An 11,666-nucleotide genomic window follows, 5' to 3' on the forward strand; every position below is an offset into this window, starting at 1 on the left:
ACTGATATAAACAGGGTCACTAAATCTCATATACCAGCTGCTAATGCTCCAGCTCGAGTTGAGATTCCAAGCAAGCAAAACCATAATAATGCACCTCATGAATCTCAAAAACGTTTAAAACGTGGAAGGCCAATCGGTTCAAAGGATAAAAATCCTCGAAAAAGAAAGGGTTCTGAGAAGGATACTGACCCTAAGGAAGGAATGATTGACAAAACCTTCCCTCAGGAAAGAATAAATGATATAACATTTCCTCAGGAAGAAATAAATGGTTCCAATAAAGAATTGTCAATAAACTATGGTAAATCACATATAATGTGGATCGAGATGAAATGGAAAATATTGATGATATATTTTCTTATTCTGTGGCAAGCGATATCATGGAAGAAAATGATGACCCTGAACCAAAATCTGTAGATGATTGTAAAAATCGACAAGATTGGAACAAATGGAAAGATGCTATGCAAGCTGAATTAAACTCACTAAACAATCGAAAGGTTTTTGGACCTATTATCATTACACCAAAGTCAATGAAACCTGTAGGATATAAATGGGTTTTTGTGAGAAAACGAAATGAGAAAAATGAAGTTACAAGATATAAAGCAAGACTTGTATCTCAAGGTTTTTCTCAGAGGCCAGGAATTGACTATGAAGAAACGTATTCTCCTGTCATGGATGCTATTACGTTTAGATATTTAATCAGCTTAGCAGTCTCTAAAAATTTAGAGATGCGCCTTATGGATGTTGTCACAGCTTACTTGTATGGATCACTAGATAGTGACATCTATATGAAAATTCCCGAAGGATTTAAACTCCCCGATGCAATAAGCTCAAAGCCTAAGGAAATGTATTCCATCAAATTACAAAGATCCTTGTATGGATTGAAACAATCTGGAAGGATGTGGTACAATCGTTTGAGTGATTATTTGATAAGCAAAGGATACACAAATAATCTTATTTGTCCATGTGTCTTCATCAAGAAGACAACATCAGGATATGTGATCATAGCTGTGTATGTTGACGATCTAAATTTAATTGGGACACAAAAAGAAATTAATGAAGCAATTGCTCTTTTAAAGAAAGAATTCGAAATGAAAGATCTTGGAAAAACCAAATATTGTCTTGGTTTACAAATTGAGCATATGCATAATGGGATACTTGTGCATCAGTCAACTTATACTGAGAAACTCTTAAAACGTTTCAATATGGACAAAGCAAATCCTTTAAGCACACCGATGGTTATTAGATCACTCAATGTTGACAATGATCCATTTCGTCCTTGCGAAGATAATGAAGAGATTCTTGGTCCCGAAGTACCATACCTCAGTGCAATTGGAGCACTTATGTATCTTACTAACTGTACAAGGCCTGACATTTCTTTTGCAGTTAATTTATTGGCAAGATTCAGTTCATCCCCTACTAAAAGACATTGGAATGGCATTAAACATATTTTTCGGTATTTAAAAGGAACTGTTGATTTAGGTTTATTTTATCCTAACGATTCAAAAGAAGGGTTAGTTGGTTATGCAGATGCAGGTTATTTATCTGATCCCCATAAAGCAAAATCTCAAACTGGATATGTATTTAAGAATGGAGGAACTGCGATTTCATGGCGTTCTCAGAAACAAACACTCATTGCAACATCTTCAAATCATGCTGAAGTTATTGCATTGCATGAAGCTTCAAGAGAATGTGTATGGTTAAGATCTATATCACGACACATATTGATTTCTTGTGGACTAGAGAAAGATCGAATTCCAACTCCTATCTATGAAGATAATGCAGCTTGTGTCTCGCAAATGAAGGAAGGATATATCAAAAGTGACAGAACAAAGCATATACCACCAAGATACTTTGAGTATACTCGAGACCTTATTAAAGACAATCAGGTTGAAATAAGATATGTCCAGTCCAGCAACAACTCAGCTGATCTTTTCACAAAAGCACTTCCCACAGCAACATTCAGGAAACATGTTCATGATATTGGCATGCGCCATGTACGAACAATGTAACGACCTGCAATTTGAGGGGGAGCTATATAGTGCACTCTTTTTCCCTTAGCTAAAGTTTTTTCCCATTGGGTTTTCCTTTAGCAAGGTTTTTAATGAGGCAGCGAAGTTTGAAAATGTTTCATCCAAGGGGGAGTGTTATAAACGTGTAAGAAAAGAAACATCCATGTGAATGGATGAACATTTTCAACACAAATTTAATGCATATGTTTCCTAAATAGTAAAAGTAGTTGTATATATATGAACCTTATGTAACAAAGGAAGCAACAACAATCGAAAGTTACTGAATATATCTCTCTCTCTCATGTTTTTGTTTTTTGTCATCTTCAAATTGTTTAATACATTGATAGTCTTGTTATAATTTTAGTGGTAATATTATAACAGAAACCAAATTAACATAAATGTTTTGTTCTGTAAACATAACACTACTTCCGTTCAAGAACACCAACAAAGACACCTAGTAAACTTTCTGTTTATCATCACCATTTTCTAATTTACATTTTATAATAAAAAACTTTATAAAAAATTAATTAACTTAGTTATAATAAACATTCATTTTATTAGATGAGGACTCGAAAACCAGGGGTTATGTCATTCAGAAGAAACTTTGTGAACGTTCTAAACTAGGGGCAAGTCTATCTGTCACCACCCTATAATCATACCATAGACTGTCGTCGTTTTAACAAAAAGTTTCAAACAACTGCAATGAATTAAAAGAATTATATAAAATAAAAGAAAGCAGTATAAAATTTAATATTATATAAATAAATCTTTTTAAATTCAAACTAAAACTAAAACTACGTATATTATTATCATATTAATTTAGTTATTTTTTTCACTAAATACAAAAATTAGTTTAAAATGAAAAAATAAACTCAACCCAGCGGCCTAACCCACCCCTCATAGAACCCCGTCTGAACCAACCCACCCCTCTAGAACCCCACCTATTCAGACATACCTATCTTCACGGGCCACCAGCTCCGACCCTACCCCTCCGCGCTTCTTCATCTCACTACACGGGCGCCTCATGGGCATTGGGTTAAAGACGGTCCGGGCTGATTATCAGCCCGAACTGTAAAGCTGAAACCAAATATGGTTTTGACATCATATACATATTCCAAAATATACATTAAAATTAAAGAATAAAAATTCAACTGACCGTTAAAGAAACAAACAAAATAATATTAATAATAAATATAAAACATGGAAACAAAATATCATCAGATTTACATCACACACCCTTCAACTATCCAAACATGCCAAAACCACCCCAACACTTTGAATTTGTTAACACTCTGTTCTTAACATGCATTCATTAGTGGCTTAACCTGTCCAAAATATCAGCTACATGTCTCATTGATGGTCTTCTTTCCGGGTTACTTTGCGTGCACCCGATCGCAATCTTTAAAACCGCGATCATCTCCTCTTCTCTATCCACATCCTCAGCCAACCCCGGGTCCAAAACATCCAAAAACGGTCTCTTTTTCTCGATACACAACTGGATCCACCGAACAATATCCATTTCCTCGAGGCCCACTTGCACAACGGGCTTTTGGCCCGTTAACATTTCGAGTAAAACGACGCCAAACGAGTAAACGTCCCACTTTTGTGATGGTTTCACCACTTTGAAAGCCTCGGGTGCTTGATAATATGAAGCGAGAGTGTTGGAAGCCGATGCTGACGTGGCGGTTGTGGTTGCGGTTTCTGAGATCATGCGGTTGGATTGGAGTGTCGGTGTGTTGCCACTGGCTATGTTAGCCAAACGGCTAAGACCGAAGTCGGAGATTTGAGGCTCCATGTTTGGACCGAGTAAATATGTTTGATGGTTTTAAGTCACCGTGGACGTATTTTTTCGGGCTGAATTCGTGTAGATAGGCTAGACCTTTTGCGGTCCCTCGCATTATCTTTAAACGTGCGCGCCAAGAAAGTGGCACCAAAGATGTCACCCCGGGAGTCCCTGAAAACAAGTTGACCTGTTTAATTCGTGTAATAAAACGATTCGACCCGCCAACGTGTTAACTTAACCCATTTATTACAAACCCCTAACCTGATTATTTTACAACTCAATTACTGTCCGCCAACCCGTTTAATATGCTTAGATAAATGGGTTAAACGGGTCGTGTTCGAGCTGACATTTTAACCCATTTAACTAAACGGGTCGACCCCGTTTAACCTGTTTATGACAATCCACTAACCCGATTATCATATTTTACAAGTTGATTACCATCTGCTAATCCGTTAGACACATTTAAATAAATGGGTTAAGCGGGTCGTGTTTTACTGTTTCGGGTTAACCCATCTAATTATACAAGTCGACCCACCAACTTGTTTACGACCCGTTTAACCCATTTATTACAACCCACTAACCCAATTAACACATTTTAAAACTTGATTAATGATTACAACCCGTCAATCCATTTGATACGTTTAAATAATGGTTAAACGGGCCGTGTTCTGGTTACACGATTTGAAGTATGTGCCATGTTCGGGTTGAATAATTCAACCGGCCAACAAAAACAGAACGTGTTAGATCGAAAGTTACCATGAATCGCGGGTGCCAAGATTCCCATTCGGGACATAATCATAAATAAGCAACTTCTCGTCCACCGACCAATAATAAGCCCGTAAAGTCACAACATTCGGATGCTTTAGTCTTCCAATCGCTTCAACTTCGGTTTGAAACTCTTTATACCGTTGCGAACCGCCTTCGCCTAACCTTCTAACCGCCAACGTAAGCCCGTCTTCAAGCACAACCTTATAAACAATCCCAATCCACTTTTCCCCAACACAAACGCCGAAGCCTTCAAAAGCTCATCCAAATCAAACCCTAACCGAGAATCCAACGCTACAAGCTCATACTGTTCGACATTTTCCGACAACGTTTCCGACTCGTCTTTCCTAAAACACAAACACTCGTTACCGTTACCATTACCGTTCCCGCCCCGACCGCCTCCTTTTTCATACCCGTTATTCTCTCTACCACAACCACACACTCTCGAATAACAATACGATAACACCAACCCGATCAAACATATCCCGATCACATCACTAACGATAATCGCCACCACTGGTACCTCTACTCAACCCTTTCCGACCCGTTTGACCCGTTGACCCGTAAGACGAGTTTACACTCGAGTCACTAACATTCCCATTACAAAGATTCTTCAACGGCGGCCCGCATAACCCCGGGTTCCCGGTAAAAGCGGTCGGGCCACGGTTAACCAACGCGCCGGTTTGCGGGATCGGGAATGTAAACCTTTTCAGGAAAGTAACCAAGGGTACTTGGGATTGACCCACTAAACATATTATGAGACAGGTCAAGAGTGTCTTGTAAACTAGTCAAATTACCAAAATCTTTAGGGATTAAACCAGTGAACATATTATAAGAAACATCAAGTTTTTCAAGAAAATTAAAATTCAACCCGAACCCATCTGGGATTGACCCGGAAATATTATTATGACCCAACACAAGATTCTTTAACCTCCTAGAATTAACCAAAGAAATGGGTAATGACCCATTAAACATATTATCAGACAAGTCAAGTTTCTGAAGGTAATTAAGCTTACCAAGTTGATCTGGCACTGACCCAGATAACATATTCCCATAAAGCACCAAACTTTGAAGGTTTTGAGCATTGAAAAGATCAATTGGCAAGTGACCCATGAACTTATTGTTTCTTAAATTAAGGTGTCTGAGTTCAGAAAGTGAGCCAAGAGATGGTGAGATGGGGCCCACAAGATTCTTTTTGGGTATGCTTAGTGAGATGACTCTTTGGTCTTTGCATGCAATGCCATTCCATGTACATGGAGTGTCATTTGATGGGTTCCAGTTGGTTAATGAGCCATATGGGTCTTGGAGTATGGAGTGTTTGAAGGTTAAGAGTGTTTTGCCTTCATTGTTTAAGGAAGTTGTGATGTGGGTGTTGAGTAGAATCAAGAATATTGTAAGAGTGTGTAAAGGTTGCATTTTTTTTTTCAAGAAATCATGAAATTTGATGGATTTTTGGGTTGTTTTTGGGAAGAAAAGTTGCAGGTTTTAGAGAGAGAAGAGTTGTGTTGTGTGTGAAAGTGGTAGTGTGAGTATGGATTGAGTTGTTGGAGAGGTGGAGTGCATTGAAGAAGGTAAAGTCAAGCTGGTTTTTGCCTACTAGACATTGGTAATATTGTATATAGACTTTTACATTTTTTTAATTTTCTTTTATAGGATGAATTAATCTAAATTTTAATAGACTATAAGATCGTGTGTAGTGAGGTGTTTTCTTACTCACAAAGCCTCTAAAAATGCTGGAAACATTGCCCTCGGGGTGTTTTGGGCGTTTTGGGGGGGGGGGGGGGGGGTAGGGCGCTCCTCACACATTGCTGGATGGGGGAGGAGATGAGGAATATGATTGGCTGCTTTATTTTCTTTTTCTTTTTAGTATAAAAAATAATAATAAAATATTAATGAGAAAATGATTTGAATGAGCTCCATCTACAACACCCCTTTTAGCCGAAAAACCTCTATGATGACGTGATGCAACATGACGTAAAACACCCCATAGGGGCTCTATCACTACACACGGTTTAAGGCCATTCGTAATGAGACATTTTGTAGGGTAGAAAGCCCTAAAACGTCGAAGTACACGATCGCCCTCGCATTTTGGGGCGTCTTGAGGATGAAATTTCTACAAAACGTTTGAAGTTAGAAGAAGGTTGGATCATGAGATCGTGGACCAATGGAGAAGAAAGGGGGGGGGGGGTAGGTATTCCTTTCCATCATTACGTTTGGTCTAATAGGAAAAACTTGTTTTAATAGTCTAATCGTCTCACTCGCATAATTGTTATAGATATTTGTGATAATACGAGTATGATAATTATTGACAACGAAAGTAAAAGTTTGGTGTTTGAATACAAATTATGAGTATAAATTATTATTAGTTAATAATATTATAGTTTAAATTATTAAAATAAAATGACTACTTTACTTTAAGAATATGTCCTTATAATATAAAAGGAAAAACATTTAAATTTAAAATACTGTTTATATCATAAAATAGTTAAAACAATAGAGATTGTGATATGATTGATTCAACAAAAACAGTATAAAGAATAAAAGGTAATAATATTTGGGGAAAAAATCCAAGTTTATTCTAATGAGGAAAATATGTAACAAGTAACAAAATTAAATAACTATTAATGAAGATAATCATACGTTTCAATCAAATTAAATTTTCTTAATTACACCTTTTATTACACAGCTGTTACCATAACATCCAGCATCTTATTATAGTCATGGGGTATACTCTAACCAATTTTAATGGGTGTTGCTAACTGTACCTTTTCCCCTTCATTTTTATTAAACGTACCCCTTCCCTCAATTTTTGCATTAATACGATTTACACATTTTTTTTCTTTGCCATTTTGTTATCTTTTATCATCATTATTATTTTAGAAAGTTCTTTTTATTCTTTAAAGAGTTTTTTTTTCATATTATAAAACATTTTTGTTTTGTTTAATGAAAAAAAAAAGTATTTATGTAAAAAGCATTTTTTTTTTGTCTAAAAAGAAAAAAAAAACAATTTTTATCTGAAAAAACAGTTTTTTATAAGTTTTAATACTCTGAGTGTTTTTTAAGTAATTTTTAGAGAAAGCTTACATTTTCTTATAAAAAAATCACATTGTTTTTAATCAATAAAAGAGATTAAACAACATCACTTGATCAACAAGTTGTTCTTTTCTAATGTGACAATAATCTTATACTCCCGAACCTAACAAAATATATTCAAAAGGATTTTTTTGTCGGGCGGGAGACTTGTAATAAGATAAAAATATAAAAATCGTTTTATCGTATTTATAAAGACATTATATCATTATTTATTTAAATATATATTATAATGATAAAAATATTATTATTATGATAAAAAATAATAAACACAAAAAGAGAGAAAACAAAAAAAAAGCTTTACAAAAAATAATCAATATTACTATTATGATAAGCTTTACAAAAATAGTAATAATCAATATTACTATTAGATGGTAGTAATATGTCAAATAAAATTGTTAAATAATTTGAAAGTTTAGGGGATGGGGTATGATAGGTACACAAGGGAGGTACGTATAGCCTAACCCCATCTTAATTCTATATAAACTCCGCATCACTCATTTTTTTCTTTTTCAGTTCATGTCATACAAAGGAAATGGTTTAACTCATTTAAATTCATCTCTCTCCTATTAATACATAATTAAAATAACAAATCAATTATTATTAATACATAATTAATACATATTATACATTTTAACCCGTTAAAAATATAACCCATGACCTTTTATAAACGCTTAACACAAGTGGAGAGTCATATATGTTTTTCATGTTTCCGATATTATTACCATAAAGTTTCGCTGTTTTTTTTATTTTCAATGGTACATGTACGGGCAAATTCTTTTAGTTTGTGGTAGGTAGATATATTTTAAATTAAATACTTATCACATTCACAAAACAATATATTTAGTTTACATGTCGGTTGTAAATCGTTTCCGTTTATTTCAATGTACCTTTGTATTTGTATTATGCTTTTAAAAATAAACGGATCTAGTACTTCAGTCTCTGTTTTAAATTATAGGGATTAGAAAAAACCAAAAAACTATCATACATTATGTTTTTTAACTGACCAACGAATAAATCAAGGCTATCACGGGATACTCAATAGCAAATATTGATCTCATACGCCCACAATCGCAGACATCACAGAATATATAGCCAAAGCCCACCATATCCTATTCCGAGGAAAACCCGCTGCGCAAAGGTCCACTGCGTTAAAAGTAAAACGTGATTGAGATCGAATTCGAACTTGAGGACTTATATCTCTTGTCTAAATCTTCATTTCCCCTCAAATACCAGTTGAGATAAAATATATGTAATTCTATAATATTCAAATGGTTGAAACGTCTATATCAAATAGAGATATATTAGCATCAATCTATAAGTAACTTTTAAAGCTTATAAAACAGTGATTATAATATATAATAATCACACGTACAATGTTCCCAATTATTTCATGGATTACACTTATATTTACAACCACCATATTTTTGACTAACTCATGATAACACCAACATCCTTTGTTGAGTGATCAAATGATAAAACAAACAACATTTGGTCATCCGAATAAACGGTCCTGTTCTTTTGCAGCCTGTGGGTCCATGGACAAGTTTTATATATTATAATTTATATATATAGATATAGATACAGGTATACAAGCTCACGAGGGATCATAATGAAAAACCCAACTGTGAAAGAGAGGACCGTTTAGCTGTGTGGGCCGGTGGGGGCTCATGCCATATATGTGGTAATAAAAGGAAAAACATTTTAATAATAATGAGTATAAAAGTTATGAAATGTAAATAACAATTGTCAATTATCAATCGATATAGGATGGTAAGGTGGTTTAAGTTATGAAATAGAAGGTTATGAGTTTAAATCATATATATATAAATTGTAAAAATTTAATCGTTCGATATTATCGTAGGGCTTGACTAGAATTTCTTCGAATGCAAAAGCCAGGGCCGTCCTTGAGAGCGTTTAAAGTTTAAACAATTAAATTTTTAAATATGCTTATTGGGTTATGTTTGGGCTGTGCAAGTTTTTTTTATAATAATTGGCTTAATGAATTGGTTAATTTAATATTGAGAGTTATTTTATTATAATATTAAGGAAAAAGACGGCGGTGGACCGGTGGTTGGTTAATTGAGTTTAAACATTGAAATATACATTTTTTAAATAAGATTTGGGGCCTATGGTGGTGGTTGGTTGACGGTGAGGTAATTGGTGGTGGTGGTGGTGTCCATGTGGTGTTTTATGGCAAAAAAAACTCTCTGACTTTTTCGAACAAAAACGTTTTTTCGGCGACCTGAAACTAACGGCAAAAGGACTCTGTTAGTCGCATACCGTTAGGAACATATACGTTACATGTTGGGACAGTCAGTAGCCAATTCATTAGTTGGGACCCGTAGTGACCAAAAGACATTAAAATTTATGACATTATTATTACTGATCAACAAAATCAATATCTGCAAAACGAGGAGTATCAAATTATTTTATGGTAAAAAATTCATTTATTTCAGTTCTTTTGAAAGAACAAGAAGAAAACAAAGAAAACAGAGGATCTGTTGAATTTCAAGTAGTAAGTTTCACCAATAAGATACGAAGATTTACTTCACATTTGGAATTGCACAAAAAAGACTATTTATCTCAGAGTTCAAATCAATTGATATAGAACGGTAAGGTGGTTTAAGTTATGAAATAAAAGGACATGAGTTCAAATATCTCTCTCTCTCTCTCTCTCTCTCTCTCTCTCTCTCTCACACACACACATATATATATGAAGTGCAAAAATTTAGTTGTTCGATATTATCGTAGGGCTTGACTAGAATTTCTTCGAATGTTAAAAGCCAGGGCCGTCTTTGAGAGCGTTTAAAGTTTAAACAATTAAATTTTTAAATGTGCTTATTGAGTTATGGTTTCGGTTATGCAAATTTTTTCAATGATAATTGGCATGAATTGGTTAATTGAGTTTAAACATTAAAATTTACATTTTTTAAATAAGATTTAGGGCCTATGGTGGTGGTTGGTTGGCGGGTGAGTCAATTGGTGGTGGTGGAGGTTTCCATGTGGTGTTTTCCGACAAAAGAAATTGACTTTTCCAACCAAGAACGTTTTTCCGACGACCTAAAACTAACGATGTTAGGATACTGTTAGTCGCGGACCGTTAGGAACAAATACGTTAAAAGCTGGGACCGTCAGTAGCCAATCCGTTAGTTGGGACCGACAGTGACCAAAATAAGATTAATAAAAACCAATATACCTACTTTTTATCCATCACTACGTAAAAAACATATTGACTCACTCGACAAAGAATATAAGAGAGATAATTTATGCCAGTTTTACGCACCCTTATTGCCATAAATTTTCCCTTAATTTATTTTAAAAAAAGATAATATTGGTTTTAAATACTCTCAACTTTCACCCGTTGGCTAATAACACTCATAACTTTCGATTTGTTACCTACCACTCCCAAGTTTCATCCTATTTGTCTTTGTTACTTCCTCACTAATAGACAACTAATGTCATTAGTGTAATCCGTCAGAAATCATACTAGATTGTGGTATGCACTTCACAACCGTTAGAACACCCTTGCATCTTATTGATTGACCCTCTCTTTGCGCCAACTGGAACATGGAGCTGTTGCAGTCGCATTTGGTAACCTTAAATCAGAGGCCGCCACCGGCTACAACGGAACTCTAATTGTGCCACATCCTTCTTCTCTATTTTTGATTGTCTATTTTGCCGGAAAATTGGAATTTGACGGAAAATCGAGATTCCACTAACGACATTATCTGTCCGTTAGTTAAGAGTGACAAAAACAAATATGATAAAAGTTGGAATTGATGGGTAACAAATTGAAAATTAAAAGTGTTATCAGCTAATGAGTAAATGTTGAGAGTATTAAAACTAACATCACTACAAAACAGACTTTTATACCTAATATAAAAAATAGTATTCAAGTTATTAAAATGTTTAAATATTAATATGAATAGTGGGATAAAAATGGACATGTGTTTTTGGCAAATAGCCGTTTGTAATCAATGTAATGGGAGCCAAATAAAGAACCCTACTCATATTTT

The 11,666-nt window shown here is 34.7% G+C and overlaps 1 pseudogene; it reads right to left on the minus strand.

Annotated features, from left to right (window-relative positions):
* Positions 1-2,969: 2,969 nt before the first annotated feature.
* LOC143547433 (receptor protein kinase-like protein ZAR1) lies at positions 2,970-5,995 on the minus strand (annotated as a pseudogene).
* Positions 5,996-11,666: the final 5,671 nt, after the last annotated feature.

This window comes from Bidens hawaiensis, unplaced genomic scaffold (genome assembly GCF_021521415.1).
Source record: "Bidens hawaiensis isolate Kalapana, Puna unplaced genomic scaffold, B.hawaiensis_p1.1 tig00014720_1, whole genome shotgun sequence".
In the NCBI taxonomy this organism is placed as follows: Eukaryota; Viridiplantae; Streptophyta; class Magnoliopsida; order Asterales; family Asteraceae; genus Bidens; species Bidens hawaiensis.